This window comes from Colius striatus, chromosome 22, assembly GCF_028858725.1.
Source record: "Colius striatus isolate bColStr4 chromosome 22, bColStr4.1.hap1, whole genome shotgun sequence".
Lineage (NCBI taxonomy): Eukaryota > Metazoa > Chordata > Aves > Coliiformes > Coliidae > Colius > Colius striatus.
Genome location: NC_084780.1, coordinates 65,286 through 83,640, shown reverse-complemented (window position 1 = coordinate 83,640; position 18,355 = coordinate 65,286).

Here is an 18,355-nt window from a genome sequence, read left to right as displayed (position 1 = left end):
TCCTGTGGGAGCTATCTTCAATACCACACGTTTTTCTGTTCAGCTCCCATTGAAAAAACTACATTTTGTCAGTTAAGGTATACCGCTGAGTATGGGAGCTACAAGAAAGCAGGAAGGCAGACCCCAGCTACAGTAGTAAGTAGGTCCCCATGCAGTCTATCAGCCAGCATGGTGTCACATTTGCAGCTGCTTTCCTGTGGGAGCTATCTTCAATACCACACTTTTTCTCTTCAGTTCCCATTTAAAGAATACATTTGTCTCTTAAGGCATACCACTGAGTATGGGAGCTACAAGAAAGCAGGAAGATAGATCCCAGCTACAGTAGTAAGTAGGTCCCCATGCAGTCTAGCAGCCAGCACGGTGTGACATTTGCAGCTGCTTTCCTGTGGGAGCTATCTTCAATACCACACTTTTTCTGTTCAGCTCCCGTTGAAAAAATACATTTGTCTCTTAAGGTATACCACTGAGTACGGGAGCTACAAGAAAGCAGGAAGGCAGACCCCAGCTACAGTAGTAAGTAGGTCCCCATGCAGTCTATCAGCCAGCACGGTGTCACATTTGCAGCTGCTTTCCTGTGGGAGCTATCTTCAATACCACACTTTTTCTCCTCAGTTCCCATTTAAAGAATACATTTGACAGTTAAGGTATACCGCTGAGTATGGGAGCTACAAGAAAGCAGGAAGATAGATCCCAGCTACAGTAGTAAGTAGGTCCCCATGCACTCTATCAGCCAGCACGGTGTCACATTTGCAGCTGCTTTCCTGTGGGAGCTATCTTCAATACCACACTTTTTCTGTTCAGCTCCCATTGAAAGAATACATTTGTCAGTTAAGGTATACCGCTGAGTATGGGAGCTACAAGAAAGCAGGAAGGCAGACCCCAGCTACAGTAGTAAGTAGGTCCCCATGCAGTCTAGCAGCCAGCACGGTGTCACATTTGCAGCTGCTTTCCTGGGGGAGCTATCTTCAATACCACACGTTTTCTGTTCAGCTCCCATTGAAAAAATACATTTGTCTCTTAAGGTATACCACTGAGTACGGGAGCTACAAGAAAGCAGGAAGGCAGACCCCAGCTACAGTAGTAAGTAGGTCCCCATGCAGTCTAGCAGGCAGCACGGTGTCACATTTGCAGCTGCTTTCCTGTGGGAGCTATCTTCAATACCACACGTTTTTCTGTTCAGCTCCCATTGAAAAAACTACATTTTGTCAGTTAAGGTATACCACTGAGTATGGGAGCTACAAGAAAGCAGGAAGGCAGACCCCAGCTATAGTAGTAAGTAGGTCCCCATGCAGTCTATCAGCCAGCACGGTGTCACATTTGCAGCTGCTTTCCTGTGGGAGCTATCTTCAATACCACACTTTTTCTCCTCAGTTCCCATTTAAAGAATACATTTGTCTCTTAAGGCATACCACTGAGTATGGGAGCTACAAGAAAGCAGGAAGATAGATCCCAGCTACAGTAGTAAGTAGGTCCCCATGCAGTCTAGCAGCCAGCACGGTGTCACATTTGCAGCTGCTTTCCTATGAGAGCTATCTTCAATACCACACTTTTTCTGTTCAGCTCCCATTGAAAAAACTACATTTTGTCTCTTAAGGTATACAACTGAGTATGGGAGCTACAAGAAAGCAGGAAGATAGATCCCAGCTACAGTAGTAAGTAGGTCCCCATGCAGTCTATCAGCCAGCACGGTGTCACATTTGCAGCTGCTTTCCTGTGAGAGTTATCTTCAATACCACACTTTTTCAGTTCAGCTCTCATTGAAAAAACTATATTTTGTCTCTTAAGGTATACAACTGAGTATGGGAGCTACAAGAAAGCAGGAAGATAGATCCCAGCTACAGTAGTAAGTAGGTCCCCATGCAGTCTATCAGCCAGCACGGTGTCACATTTGCAGCTGCTTTCCTGTGGGAGCTATCTTCAATACCACACTTTTTTCTGTTCAGCTCCCATTGAAAGAATACATTTGTCTCTTAAGGTATACCACTGAGTACGGGAGCTACAAGAAAGCAGGAAGGCAGACCCCAGCTACAGTAGTAAGTAGGTCCCCGTGCAGTCTTGCAGCCAGCACGGTGTCACATTTGCAGCTGCTTTCCTGTGGGAGCTATCTTCAATAGCACACTTTTTCTCCTCAGTTCCCATTGACAGAATACATTTGTCAGTTAAGGTATACCACTGAGTATGGGAGCTACAAGAAAGCAGGAAGATAGACCCCAGCTACAGTAGTAAGTAGGTCCCCATGCAGTCTATCAGCCAGCACGGTGTCAGATTTGCAGCTGCTTTCCTGTGGGAGCTATCTTCAATACCACACTTTTTCTGTTCAGCTCCCATTGAAAAAACTACATTTTGTCTGTTAAGGTATACAACTGAGTATGGGAGCTACAAGAAAGCAGGAAGATAGATCCCAGCTACATTAGTAAGTAGGTCTCCATGCAGTCTAGCAGCCAGCACGGTGTCACATTTGCAGCTGCTTTCCTGTGAGAGCTATCTTCAATACCACACTTTTTCAGTTCAGCTCTCATTGAAAAAACTACATTTTGTCAGTTAAGGTATACCACTGAGTATGGGAGCTACAAGAAAGCAGGAAGGCAGACCCCAGCTACAGTAGTAAGTAGGTCCCCATGCAGTCTAGCAGCCAGCACGGTGTCACATTTGCAGCTGCTTCCCTGTGGGAGCTATCTTCAATACCACAGTTTTTCTCCTCAGCTCCCATTGAAAGAATACATTTGTCAGTTAAGGTATACCACTGAGTATGGGAGCTACAAGAAAGCAGGAAGGCAGACCCCAGCTACAGTAGTAAGTAGGTCCCCATGCAGTCTAGCAGCCAGCACGGTGTGACATTTGCAGCTGCTTTCCTGTGGGAGCTATCTTCAATACCACACTTTTTTCTGTTCAGCTCCCATTGAAAGAATACATTTGTCGGTTAAGGTATACCACTCAGTACGGGAGCTACAAGAAAGCAGGAAGGCAGACCCCAGCTACAGTAGTAAGTAGGTCCCCATGCAGTCTAGCAGCCAGCACGGTGTCACATTTGCAGCTGCTTTCCTGTGGGAGCTATCTTCAATACCACACTTTTTCTGTTCAACTCCCATTGAAAGAATACTTTTGTCAGTTAAGGTATACCACTGAGTATGGGAGCTACAAGAAAGCAGGAAGGCAGACCCCAGCTACAGTAGTAAGTAGGTCCCCATGCAGTCTATCAGCCAGCACGGTGTGACATTTGCAGCTGCTTTCCTGTGGGAGCTATCTTCAATACCACAGTTTTTCTCCTCAGTTCCCATTTAAAGAATACATTTGTCTCTTAAGGTATACCACTGAGTATGGGAGCTACAAGAAAGCAGGAAGGCAGACCCCAGCTACAGTAGTAAGTAGGTCCCCATGCAGTCTAGCAGCCAGCACGGTGTCACATTTGCAGCTGCTTTCCTGTGGGAGCTATCTTCAATACCACACTTTTTCTGTTCAGCTCCCATTGAAAGAATACTTTTGTCAGTTAAGGTATACCACTGAGTATGGGAGTTACAAGAAAGCAGGAAGGCAGACCCCAGCTACAGTAGTAAGTAGGTCCCCATGCAGTCTAGCAGCCAGCACGGTGTCACATTTGCAGCTGCTTTCCTGTGGGAGCTATCTTCAATACCACACTTTTTCAGTTCAGCTCTCATTGAAAAAACTACATTTTGTATCTTAAGGTATACAACTGAGTATGGGAGCTACAAGAAAGCAGGAAGATAGATCCCAGCTACAGTAGTAAGTAGGTCCCCTTGCAGTCTATCAGCCAGCACGGTGCAACATTTGCAGCTGCTTCCCTGTGGGAGCTATCTTCAATACCACAGTTTTTCTCCTCAGCTCCCATTGAAAGAATACATTTGTCAGTTAAGGTATACCGCTGAGTATGGGAGCTACAAGAAAGCAGGAAGGCAGACCCCAGCTACAGTAGTAAGTAGGTCCCCATGCAGTCTAGCAGCCAGCACGGTGTGACATTTGCAGCTGCTTTCCTGTGGGAGCTATCTTCAATACCACACTTTTTTCTGTTCAGCTCCCATTGAAAGAATACATTTGTCGGTTAAGGTATACCACTCAGTACGGGAGCTACAAGAAAGCAGGAAGGCAGACCCCAGCTACAGTAGTAAGTAGGTCCCCATGCAGTCTATCAGCCAGCACGGTGTCACATTTGCAGCTGCTTTCCTGTGGGAGCTATCTTCAATACCACACTTTTTCTGTTCAACTCCCATTGAAAGAATACTTTTGTCAGTTAAGGTATACCACTGAGTATGGGAGCTACAAGAAAGCAGGAAGGCAGACCCCAGCTACAGTAGTAAGTAGGTCCCCATGCAGTCTATCAGCCAGCACGGTGTGACATTTGCAGCTGCTTTCCTGTGGGAGCTATCTTCAATACCACAGTTTTTCTCCTCAGTTCCCATTTAAAGAATACATTTGTCTCTTAAGGTATACCACTGAGTATGGGAGCTACAAGAAAGCAGGAAGGCAGACCCCAGCTACAGTAGTAAGTAGGTCCCCATGCAGTCTAGCAGCCAGCACGGTGTCACATTTGCAGCTGCTTTCCTGTGGGAGCTATCTTCAATACCACACTTTTTCAGTTCAGCTCTCATTGAAAAAACTACATTTTGTATCTTAAGGTATACAACTGAGTATGGGAGCTACAAGAAAGCAGGAAGATAGATCCCAGCTACAGTAGTAAGTAGGTCCCCTTGCAGTCTATCAGCCAGCACGGTGCAACATTTGCAGCTGCTTCCCTGTGGGAGCTATCTTCAATACCACAGTTTTTCTCCTCAGCTCCCATTGAAAGAATACATTTGTCAGTTAAGGTATACCGCTGAGTATGGGAGCTACAAGAAAGCAGGAAGGCAGACCCCAGCTACAGTAGTAAGTAGGTCCCCATGCAGTCTAGCAGCCAGCACGGTGTCACATTTGCAGCTGCTTTCCTGTGGGAGCTATCTTCAATACCACACTTTTTCTCTTCAGCACCCATTGAAAAAACTACATTTTGTCTCTTAAGGTATACAACTGAGTATGGGAGCTACAAGAAAGCAGGAAGATAGATCCCAGCTACAGTAGTAAGTAGGTCCCCATGCAGTCTAGCAGCCAGCACGGTGTCACATTTGCAGCTGCTTTCCTGTGGGAGCTATCTTCAATACCACACTTTTTCTTCTCAGCTCCCATTGAAAAAACTACATTTTGTCAGTTAAGGTATACCGCTGAGTATGGGAGCTACAAGAAAGCAGGAAGGCAGACCCCAGCTACAGTAGTAAGTAGGTCCCCATGCAGTCTAGCACCCAGCACGGTGTCACATTTGCAGCTACTTTCCTGTGGGAGCTATCTTCAATACCACACTTTTTCTCCTCAGTTCCCATTTAAAGAATACATTTGTCTCTTAAGGTATACCACTGAGTATGGGTGCTACAAGAAAGCAGGAAGGCAGACCCCAGCTACAGTAGTAAGTAGGTCCCCATGCAGTCTATCAGCCAGCACGGTGTCACATTTGCAGCTGCTTTCCTGTGGGAGCTATCTTCAATACCACACTTTTTCTGTTCAGCTCCCATTGAAAAAACTACATTTTGTCTCTTAAGGTATACAACTGAGTATGGGAGCTACAAGAAAGCAGGAAGATAGATCCCAGCTACATTAGTAAGTAGGTCCCCATGCAGTCTAGCAGCCAGCACGGTGTCACATTTGCAGCTGCTTTACTGTGGGAGCTATCTTCAATACCACACTTTTTCAGTTCAGCTCTCATTGAAAAAACTACATTTTGTCTCTTAAGGTATACAAATGAGTATGGGAGCTACAAGAAAGCAAGAAGGCAGACCCCAGCTACAGTAGTAAGTAGGTCCCCATGCAGTCTATCAGCCAGCACGGTGTGACATTTGCAGCTGCTTTCCTGTGGGAGCTATCTTCAATACCACACTTTTTCTGTTCAGCTCCCATTGAAAGAATACTTTTGTCAGTTAAGGTATACCACTGAGTATGGGAGCTACAAGAAAGCAGGAAGGCAGACCCCAGCTACAGTAGTAAGTAGGTCCCCATGCAGTCTATCAGCCAGCACGGTGTCACATTTGCAGCTGCTTTCCTGTGGGAGCTATCTTCAATACCACAGTTTTTCTCCTCAGTTCCCATTTAAAGAATACATTTGTCTCTTAAGGTATACCACTGAGTATGGGAGCTACAAGAAAGCAGGAAGGCAGACCCCAGCTACAGTAGTAAGTAGGTCCCCATGCAGTCTAGCAGCCAGCACGGTGTCACGTTTGCAGCTGCTTTCCTGTGGGAGCTATCTTCAATACCACACTTTTTCTGTTCAGCTCCCATTGAAAGAATACATTTGTCTGTTAAGGTATACCACTGAGTATGGGAGTTACAAGAAAGGAGGAAGGCAGACCCCAGCTACAGTAGTAAGTAGGTCCCCATGCAGTCTAGCAGCCAGCACGGTGTCACATTTGCAGCTGCTTTCCTGTGGGAGCTATCTTCAATACCACACTTTTTCAGTTCAGCTCTCATTGAAAAAACTACATTTTGTCTCTTAAGGTATACAACTGAGTATGGGAGCTACAAGAAAGCAGGAAGATAGATCCCAGCTACAGTAGTAAGTAGGTCCCCTTGCAGTCTATCAGCCAGCACGGTGCAACATTTGCAGCTGCTTCCCTGTGGGAGCTATCTTCAATACCACAGTTTTTCTCCTCAGCTCCCATTGAAAGAATACATTTGTCAGTTAAGGTATACCGCTGAGTATGGGAGCTACAAGAAAGCAGGAAGGCAGACCCCAGCTACAGTAGTAAGTAGGTCCCCATGCAGTCTAGCAGCCAGCACGGTGTCACATTTGCAGCTGCTTTCCTGTGGGAGCTATCTTCAATACCACACTTTTTCTGTTCAGCTCCCATTGAAAAAACTACATTTGTCTCTTAAGGTATACAACTGAGTATGGGAGCTACAAGAAAGCAGGAAGATAGATCCCAGCTACATTAGTAAGTAGGTCCCCATGCAGTCTAGCAGCCAGCAGGGTGTCACATTTGCAGCTGCTTTCCTGTGGGAGGTATCTTCAATACCACACTTTTTCTTCTCAGCTCCCATTGAAAAAACTACATTTTGTCAGTTAAGGTATAACACTGAGTATGGGAGCTACAAGAAAGCAGGAAGGCAGACCCCAGCTACAGTAGTAAGTAGGTCCCCATGCAGTCTAGCAGCCAGCACGGTGTCACATTTGCAGCTGCTTTCCTGTGGGAGCTATCTTCAATACCACACTTTTTCTGTTCAGCTCCCATTGAAAAAACTACTTTTGTCTCTTAAGGTATACAACTGAGTATGGGAGCTACAAGAAAGCAGGAAGATAGATCCCAGCTACATTAGTAAGTAGGTCCCCATGCAGTCTAGCAGCCAGCACGGTGTCACATTTGCAGCTGCTTTCCTGTGGGAGGTATCTTCAATACCACACTTTTTCTTCTCAGCTCCCATTGAAAAAACTACATTTTGTCAGTTAAGGTATACCACTGAGTATGGGAGCTACAAGAAAGCAGGAAGGCAGACCCCAGCTACAGTAGTAAGTAGGTCCCAATGCAGTCTAGCAGCCAGCACGGTGTCACATTTGCAGCTGCTTTCCTGTTGGAGCTATCTTCAATACCACACTTTTTCTGTTCAGCTCCCATTGAAAAAACTACATTTTGTCTCTTAAAGTATACAATTGAGTATGGGAGCTACAAGAAAGCAGGAAGATAGATCCCAGCTACAGTAGTAAGTTGGTAGGTCCCCATGCAGTCTAGCAGCCAGCACGGTGTCACATTTGCAGCTGCTTTCCTGTGGGAGCTATCTTCAATACCACACTTTTTCTCCTCAGTTCCCATTTAAAGAATACATTTGTCTCTTAAGGTATACCACTGAGTATGGGAGCTACAAGAAAGCAGGAAGGCAGACCCCAGCTACACTAGTAAGTAGGTCCCCATGCAGTCTATCAGCCAGCATGGTGTCACATTTGCAGCTGCTTTCCTGTGGGAGCTATCTTCAATACCACACTTTTTCTTCTCAGCTCCCATTGAAAAAACTACGTTTTGTCAGTTAAGGTATACCGCTGAGTATGGGAGCTACAAGAAAGCAGGAAGGCAGACCCCAGCTACAGTAGTAAGTAGGTCCCCATGCAGTCTAGCAGCCAGCACGGTGTCACATTTGCAGCTGCTTTCCTGTGGGAGCTATCTTCAATACCATACTTTTTCTGTTCAGCTCCCATTGAAAAAACTACATTTTGTCAGTTAAGGTATACCACTGAGTATGGGAGCTACAAGAAAGCAGGAAGGCAGACCCCAGCTACAGTAGTAAGTAGGTCCCCATGCAGTCTAGCAGCCAGCATGGTGTCACATTTGCAGATCCTTTCCTGTGGGAGCTATCTTCAATACCACACTTTTTCTGTTCAGCTCCCTTTGAAAGAATACATTTGTCAGTTAAAGTATACCGCTGAGTATGGGAGCTAAAAGAAAGCAGGAAGGCAGACCCCAGCTACAGTAGTAAGTAGGTCCCCATGCAGTCTAGCAGCCAGCACGGTGTCACATTTGCAGCTGCTTTCCTGTGGGAGCTATCTTCAATACCACACGTTTTCTGTTCAGCTCCCATTGAAAGAATACGTTTGTCAGTTAAGGTATACCACTGAGTATGGGAGCTACAAAAAAGCAGGAAGGCAGACCCCAGCTACAGTAGTAAGTAGGTCCCCATGCAGTCTAGCAGCCAGCACGGTGTCACATTTGCAGCTACTTTCCTGTGGGAGCTATCTTCAATACCACACTTTTTCTGTTCAGCTCCCATTGAAACACTACTGTTGTCTCTTAAGGTATACCACTGAGTACGGGAGCTACAAGAAAGCAGGAAGGCAGACCCCAGCTACAGTAGTAAGTAGGTCCCCATGCAGTCTAGCAGCCAGCACGGTGTCACATTTGCAGCTGCTTTCCTGTGGGAGCTATCTTCAATACCACACTTTTTCTTCTCAGCTCCCATTGAAAAAACTACGTTTTGTCAGTTAAGGTATACCGCTGAGTATGGGAGCTACAAGAAAGCAGGAAGGCAGACCCCAGCTACAGTAGGAAGTAGGTCCCCATGCAGTCTATCAGCCAGCACGGTGTCACATTTGCAGCTGCTTTCCTGTGGGAGCTATCTTCAATACCATACTTTTTCTGTTCAGCTCCCATTGAAAAAACTACATTTTGTCAGTTAAGGTATACCACTGAGTATGGGAGCTACAAGAAAGCAGGAAGGCAGACCCCAGCTACAGTAGTAAGTAGGTCCCCATGCAGTCTAGCAGCCAGCATGGTGTCACATTTGCAGATCCTTTCCTGTGGGAGCTATCTTCAATACCACACTTTTTCTGTTCAGCTCCCTTTGAAAGAATACATTTGTCAGTTAAAGTATACCGCTGAGTATGGGAGCTAAAAGAAAGCAGGAAGGCAGACCCCAGCTACAGTAGTAAGTAGGTCCCCATGCAGTCTAGCAGCCAGCACGGTGTCACATTTGCAGCTGCTTTCCTGTGGGAGCTATCTTCAATACCACACGTTTTCTGTTCAGCTCCCATTGAAAGAATACGTTTGTCAGTTAAGGTATACCACTGAGTATGGGAGCTACAAGAAAGCAGGAAGGCAGACCCCAGCTACAGTAGTAAGTAGGTCCCCATGCAGTCTAGCAGCCAGCACGGTGTCACATTTGCAGCTACTTTCCTGTGGGAGCTATCTTCAATACCACACTTTTTCTGTTCAGCTCCCGTTGAAAAAATACTTTTGTCTCTTAAGGTATACCACTGAGTACGGGAGCTACAAGAAAGCAGGAAGGCAGACCCCAGCTACAGTAGTAAGTAGGTCCCCATGCAGTCTAGCAGCCAGCACGGTGTCACATTTGCAGCTGCTTTCCTGTGGGAGCTATCTTCAATACCACACTTTTTCTTCTCAGCTCCCTTTGTAAAAACTACATTTTGTCAGTTAAGGTATACCGCTGAGTATGGGAGCTACAAGAAAGCAGGAAGATAGATCCCAGCTACATTAGTAAGTAGGTCCCCATGCAGTCTAGCAGCCAGCACGGTGTCACATGTGCAGCTGCTTTCCTGTGGGAGCTATCTTCAATACCACAGTTTTTCTTCTCAGCTCCCATTGAAAAAACTACATTTTGTCAGTTAAGGTATAACACTGAGTATGGGAGCTACAAGAAAGCAGGAAGGCAGACCCCAGCTACAGTAGTAAGTAGGTCCCCATGCAGTCTAGCAGCCAGCACGGTGTCACATTTGCAGCTGCTTTCCTGTGGGAGCTATCTTCAATACCACACTTTTTCTGTTCAGCTCCCATTGAAAAAACTACTTTTGTCTCTTAAGGTATACAACTGAGTATGGGAGCTACAAGAAAGCAGGAAGATAGATCCCAGCTACATTAGTAAGTAGGTCCCCATGCAGTCTAGCAGCCAGCACGGTGTCACATTTGCAGCTGCTTTCCTGTGGGAGGTATCTTCAATACCACACTTTTTCTTCTCAGCTCCCATTGAAAAAACTACATTTTGTCAGTTAAGGTATACCACTGAGTATGGGAGCTACAAGAAAGCAGGAAGGCAGACCCCAGCTACAGTAGTAAGTAGGTCCCAATGCAGTCTAGCAGCCAGCACGGTGTCACATTTGCAGCTGCTTTCCTGTTGGAGCTATCTTCAATACCACACTTTTTCTGTTCAGCTCCCATTGAAAAAACTACATTTTGTCTCTTAAAGTATACAATTGAGTATGGGAGCTACAAGAAAGCAGGAAGATAGATCCCAGCTACAGTAGTAAGTTGGTAGGTCCCCATGCAGTCTAGCAGCCAGCACGGTGTCACATTTGCAGCTGCTTTCCTGTGGGAGCTATCTTCAATACCACACTTTTTCTCCTCAGTTCCCATTTAAAGAATACATTTGTCTCTTAAGGTATACCACTGAGTATGGGAGCTACAAGAAAGCAGGAAGGCAGACCCCAGCTACACTAGTAAGTAGGTCCCCATGCAGTCTATCAGCCAGCATGGTGTCACATTTGCAGCTGCTTTCCTGTGGGAGCTATCTTCAATACCACACTTTTTCTTCTCAGCTCCCATTGAAAAAACTACATTTTGTCAGTTAAGGTATACCGCTGAGTATGGGAGCTACAAGAAAGCAGGAAGGCAGACCCCAGCTACAGTAGTAAGTAGGTCCCCATGCAGTCTAGCAGCCAGCACGGTGTCACATTTGCAGCTGCTTTCCTGTGGGAGCTATCTTCAATACCACACTTTTTCTGTTCAGCTCCCATTGAAAAAACTACATTTTGTCAGTTAAGGTATACCACTGAGTATGGGAGCTACAAGAAAGCAGGAAGGCAGACCCCAGCTACAGTAGTAAGTAGGTCCCCATGCAGTCTAGCAGCCAGCATGGTGTCACATTTGCAGATCCTTTCCTGTGGGAGCTATCTTCAATACCACACTTTTTCTGTTCAGCTCCCTTTGAAAGAATACATTTGTCAGTTAAAGTATACCGCTGAGTATGGGAGCTAAAAGAAAGCAGGAAGGCAGACCCCAGCTACAGTAGTAAGTAGGTCCCCATGCAGTCTAGCAGCCAGCACGGTGTCACATTTGCAGCTGCTTTCCTGTGGGAGCTATCTTCAATACCACACGTTTTCTGTTCAGCTCCCATTGAAAGAATACGTTTGTCAGTTAAGGTATACCACTGAGTATGGGAGCTACAAGAAAGCAGGAAGGCAGACCCCAGCTACAGTAGTAAGTAGGTCCCCATGCAGTCTAGCAGCCAGCACGGTGTCACATTTGCAGCTACTTTCCTGTGGGAGCTATCTTCAATACCACACTTTTTCTTCTCAGCTCCCTTTGTAAAAACTACATTTTGTCAGTTAAGGTATACCGCTGAGTATGGGAGCTACAAGAAAGCAGGAAGATAGATCCCAGCTACAGTAGTAAGTAGGTCCCCATGCAGTCTAGCAGCCAGCACGGTGTCACATGTGCAGCTGCTTTCCTGTGGGAGCTATCTTCAATACCACAGTTTTTCTTCTCAGCTCCCATTGAAAGAATACATTTGTCAGTTAAGGTATACCACTGAGTATGGGAGCTACAAGAAAGCAGGAAGATAGACCCCAGCTACAGTAGTAAGTAGGTCCCCATGCAGTCTAGCAGCCAGCACGGTGTCACATTTGCAGCTGCTTTCCTGTGGGAGCTATCTTCAATACCACACTTTTTCTGTTCAGCTCCCATTGAAAGAATACATTTGTCAGTTAAGGTATACCGCTGAGTATGGGAGCTACAAGAAAGCAGGAAGGCAGACCCCAGCTACATTAGTAAGTAGGTCCCCATGCAGTCTAGCAGCCAGCACGGTGTGACATGTGCAGCTGCTTTCCTGTGGGAGCTATCTTCAATACCACACTTTTTCTTCTCAGCTCCCATTGAAAGAATACATTTGTCAGTTAAGGTATACCACTGAGTATGGGAGCTACAAGAAAGCAGGAAGGAAGACCCCAGCTACAGTAGTAAGTAGGTCCCCATGCAGTCTAGCAGCCAGCACGGTGTCACATTTGCAGCTGCTTTCCTGTGGGAGCTATCTTCAATACCACACTTTTTCTGTTCAGCTCCCATTGAAAGAATACATTTGTCAGTTAAGGTATACCACTGAGTATGGGAGCTACAAGAAAGCAGGAAGGCAGACCCCAGCTACAGTAGTAAGTAGGTCCCCATGCAGTCTAGCAGCCAGCACGGTGTCACATTTGCAGCTGCTTTCCTGTGGGAGCTATCTTCAATACCACACTTTTTCTGTTCAGCTCCCATTGAAAAAACTACATTTTGTCTCTTAAGGTATACAACTGAGTATGGGAGCTACAAGAAAGCAGGAAGATAGACCCCAGCTACAGTAGTAAGTAGGTCCCCATGCAGTCTAGCAGCCAGCACGGTGTCACATTTGCAGCTGCTTTCCTGTGGGAGCTATCTTCAATACCACAATTTTTCAGTTCAGCTCCCATTGAATAAACTACATTTTGATTCTTAAGGTATACAACTAAGTATGGGAGCTACAAGAAAGCAGGAAGATAGATCCCAGCTACAGTAGTAAGTAGGTACCCATGCAGTCTAGCAGCCAACACGGTGTCACATTTGCAGCTGCTTTCCTGTGGGAGCTATCTTCAATACCACACTTTTTCTGTTCAGCTCCCATTGAAAGAATACATTTGTCAGTTAAGGTATACCGCTGAGTATGGGAGCTACAAGAAAGCAGGAAGGCAGACCCCAGCTACAGTAGGAAGTAGGTCCCCATGCAGTCTAGCAGCCAGCACGGTGTCACATTTGCAGCTGCTTTCCTGTGGGAGCTATCTTCAATATCACACTTTATCTGTTCAGCTCCCATTAAAAAAACTACATTTTGTCTCTTAAGGTATACAACTGAGTATGGGAGCTACAAGAAAGCAGGAAGATAGATCCCAGCTACAGTAGTAAGTAGGTCCCCATGCAGTCTAGCAGCCAGCACGGTGTCACATTTGCAGCTACTTTCCTGTGGGAGCTATCTTCAATACCACACTTTTTCTGTTCAACTCCCATTGAAAAAATACATTTGTCTCTTAAGGTATACCACTGAGTATGGGAGCTACAAAAAAGCAGGAAGGCAGACCCCAGCTACAGTAGTAAGTAGGTCCCCATGCAGTCTAGCAGCCAGCACGGTGTCACATTTGCAGCTGCTTTCCTGTGGGAGCTATCTTCAATACCACACTTTTTCTTCTCAGCTCCCTTTGTAAAAACTACATTTTGTCAGTTAAGGTATACCTCTGAGTATGGGAGCTACAAGAAAGCAGGAAGGCAGACCCCAGCTACAGTAGTAAGTAGGTCCCCATGCAGTCTAGCAGCCAGCACGGTGTCACATTTGCAGCTGCTTTCCTGTGGGAGCTATCTTCAATACCACACTTTTTCTGTTCAGCTCCCATTGAAAGAATACATCTGTCAGTTAAGGTATACCACTGAGTATGGGAGCTACAAGAAAGCAGGAAGATAGATCCCAGCTACAGTAGTAAGTAGGTCCCCATGCAGTCTATCAGCCAGCACGGTGTCACATTTGCAGCTGCTTTCCTGTGGGAGCTATCTTCAATACCACACTTTTTCTGTTCAGCTCCCATTGAAAAAATACATTTGTCACTTAAGGTCTACCACTGAGTACGGGAGCTACAAGAAAGCAGGAAGGCAGACCCCAGCTACAGTAGTAAGTAGGTCCCCATGCAGTCTATCAGCCAGAACGGTGTCACATTTGCAGCTGCTTTCCTGTGGGAGCTATCTTTAATACCACACTTTTTCTTCTCAGATCCCATTGAAAAAACTACGTTTTGTCAGTTAAGGTATACCGCTGAGTATGGGAGCTACAAGAAAGCAGGAAGGAAGACCCCAGCTACAGTAGTAAGTAGGTCCCCATGCAGTCTAGCAGCCAGCACGGTGTCACATTTGCAGCTGCTTTCCTGTGGGAGCTATCTTCAATACCACACTTTTTCTGTTCAGCTCCAATTGAATAAACTACATTTTGACTCTTAAGGTATACAACTAAGTATGGGAGCTACAAGAAAGCAGGAAGATAGATCCCAGCTACAGTAGTAAGTAGGTCCCCATGCAGTCTAGCAGCCAGCACGGTGTCACATTTGCAGCTGCTTTCCTGTGGGAGCTATCTTCAATACCACACTTTTTCTGTTCAGCTCCCATTGAAAGAATACATTTGTCAGTTAAGGTATACCGCTGAGTATGGGAGCTACAAGAAAGCAGGAAGGCAGACCCCAGCTACAGTAGTAAGTAGGTCCCCATGCAGTCTAGCAACCAGCATGGTGTGACATTTGCAGCTGCTTTCCTGTGTGAGCTATCTTCAATACCACACTTTTTCTGTTCAGCTCCCATTGAAAGAATACATTTGTCAGTTAAGGTATACCACTGAGTATGGGAGCTACAAGAAAGCAGGAAGGCAGACCCCAGCTACAGTAGTAAGTAGGTCCCCATGCAGTCTAGCAGCCAGCACGGTGTCACATTTGCAGCTGCTTTCCTGTGGGAGCTATCTTCAATACCACACTTTTTCTGTTCAGCTCCCATTGAAAAAACTACATTTTGTCAGTTAAGGTATACAACTGAGTATGGGAGCTACAAGAAAGCAGGAAGGCAGACCCCAGCTACAGTAGTAAGTAGGTCCCCATGCAGTCTAGCAGTCAGCACGGTGTCACATTTGCAGCTGCTTTCCTGTGGGAGCTATCTTCAATACCACACTTTTTCTGTTCAGCTCCCATTGAAAAAACTACATTTTGTTAGTTAAGGTATACAACTGAGTATGGGAGCTACAAGAAAGCAGGAAGGCAGACCCCAGCTACAGTAGTAAGTAGGTCCCCATGCAGTCTAGCAGCCAGCACGGTGTCACATTTGCAGCTGCTTTCCTGTGGGAGGTATCTTCAATACCACACTTTTTCTTCTCAGCTCCCATTGAAAAAACTACATTTTGTCAGTTAAGGTATACCACTGAGTATGGGAGCTACAAGAAAGCAGGAAGGCAGACCCCAGCTACAGTAGTAAGTAGGTCCCAATGCAGTATAGCAGCCAGCACGGTGTCACATTTGCAGCTGCTTTCCTGTTGGAGCTATCTTCAATACCACACTTTTTCTGTTCAGCTCCCATTGAAAAAACTACATTTTGTCTCTTAAAGTATACAATTGAGTATGGGAGCTACAAGAAAGCAGGAAGATAGATCCCAGCTACAGTAGTAAGTTGGTAGGTCCCCATGCAGTCTAGCAGCCAGCACGGTGTCACATTTGCAGCTGCTTTCCTGTGGGAGCTATCTTCAATACCACACTTTTTCTCCTCAGTTCCCATTTAAAGAATACATTTGTCTCTTAAGGTATACCACTGAGTATGGGAGCTACAAGAAAGCAGGAAGGCAGACCCCAGCTACACTAGTAAGTAGGTCCCCATGCAGTCTATCAGCCACCATGGTGTCACATTTGCAGCTGCTTTCCTGTGGGAGCTATCTTCAATACCACACTTTTTCTTCTCAGCTCCCATTGAAAAAACTACATTTTGTCAGTTAAGGTATACCGCTGAGTATGGGAGCTACAAGAAAGCAGGAAGGCAGACCCCAGCTACAGTAGTAAGTAGGTCCCCATGCAGTCTAGCAGCCAGCACGGTGTCACATTTGCAGCTGCTTTCCTGTGGGAGCTATCTTCAATACCACACTTTTTCTGTTCAGCTCCCATTGAAAAAACTACATTTTGTCAGTTAAGGTATACCACTGAGTATGGGAGCTACAAGAAAGCAGGAAGGCAGACCCCAGCTACAGTACTAAGTAGGTCCCCATGCAGTCTAGCAGCCAGCATGGTGTCACATTTGCAGATCCTTTCCTGTGGGAGCTATCTTCAATACCACACTTTTTCTGTTCAGCTCCCTTTGAAAGAATACATTTGTCAGTTAAAGTATACCACTGAGTATGGGAGCTAAAAGAAAGCAGGAAGGCAGACCCCAGCTACAGTAGTAAGTAGGTCCCCATGCAGTCTAGCAGCCAGCACGGTGTCACATTTGCAGCTGCTTTCCTGTGGGAGCTATCTTCAATACCACACGTTTTCTGTTCAGCTCCCATTGAAAGAATACGTTTGTCAGTTAAGGTATACCACTGAGTATGGGAGCTACAAAAAAGCAGGAAGGCAGACCCCAGCTACAGTAGTAAGTAGGTCCCCATGCAGTCTAGCAGCCAGCACGGTGTCACATTTGCAGCTACTTTCCTGTGGGAGCTATCTTCAATACCACACTTTTTCTGTTCAGCTCCCATTGAAACACTACTGTTGTCTCTTAAGGTATACCACTGAGTACGGGAGCTACAAGAAAGCAGGAAGGCAGACCCCAGCTACAGTAGTAAGTAGGTCCCCATGCAGTCTAGCAGCCAGCACGGTGTCACATTTGCAGCTGCTTTCCTGTGGGAGCTATCTTCAATACCACACTTTTTCTTCTCAGCTCCCATTGAAAAAACTACGTTTTGTCAGTTAAGGTATACCGCTGAGTATGGGAGCTACAAGAAAGCAGGAAGGCAGACCCCAGCTACAGTAGGAAGTAGGTCCCCATGCAGTCTATCAGCCAGCACGGTGTCACATTTGCAGCTGCTTTCCTGTGGGAGCTATCTTCAATACCATACTTTTTCTGTTCAGCTCCCATTGAAAAAACTACATTTTGTCAGTTAAGGTATACCACTGAGTATGGGAGCTACAAGAAAGCAGGAAGGCAGACCCCAGCTACAGTAGTAAGTAGGTCCCCATGCAGTCTAGCAGCCAGCATGGTGTCACATTTGCAGATCCTTTCCTGTGGGAGCTATCTTCAATACCACACTTTTTCTGTTCAGCTCCCTTTGAAAGAATACATTTGTCAGTTAAAGTATACCGCTGAGTATGGGAGCTAAAAGAAAGCAGGAAGGCAGACCCCAGCTACAGTAGTAAGTAGGTCCCCATGCAGTCTAGCAGCCAGCACGGTGTCACATTTGCAGCTGCTTTCCTGTGGGAGCTATCTTCAATACCACACGTTTTCTGTTCAGCTCCCATTGAAAGAATACGTTTGTCAGTTAAGGTATACCACTGAGTATGGGAGCTACAAGAAAGCAGGAAGGCAGACCCCAGCTACAGTAGTAAGTAGGTCCCCATGCAGTCTAGCAGCCAGCACGGTGTCACATTTGCAGCTACTTTCCTGTGGGAGCTATCTTCAATACCACACTTTTTCTGTTCAGCTCCCGTTGAAAAAATACTTTTGTCTCTTAAGGTATACCGCTGAGTATGGGAGCTACAAGAAAGCAGGAAGGCAGACCCCAGCTACAGTAGTAAGTAGGTCCCCATGCAGTCTAGCAGCCAGCACGGTGTCACATTTGCAGCTGCTTTCCTGTGGGAGCTATCTTCAATACCACACTTTTTCTTCTCAGCTCCCTTTGTAAAAACTACATTTTGTCAGTTAAGGTATACCGCTGAGTATGGGAGCTACAAGAAAGCAGGAAGATAGATCCCAGCTACAGTAGTAAGTAGGTCCCCATGCAGTCTAGCAGCCAGCACGGTGTCACATGTGCAGCTGCTTTCCTGTGGGAGCTATCTTCAATACCACAGTTTTTCTTCTCAGCTCCCATTGAAAGAATACATTTGTCAGTTAAGGTATACCACTGAGTATGGGAGCTACAAGAAAGCAGGAAGATAGACCCCAGCTACAGTAGTAAGTAGGTCCCCATGCAGTCTAGCAGCCAGCACGGTGTCACATTTGCAGCTGCTTTCCTGTGGGAGCTATCTTCAATACCACACTTTTTCTGTTCAGCTCCCATTGAAAGAATACATTTGTCAGTTAAGGTATACCGCTGAGTATGGGAGCTACAAGAAAGC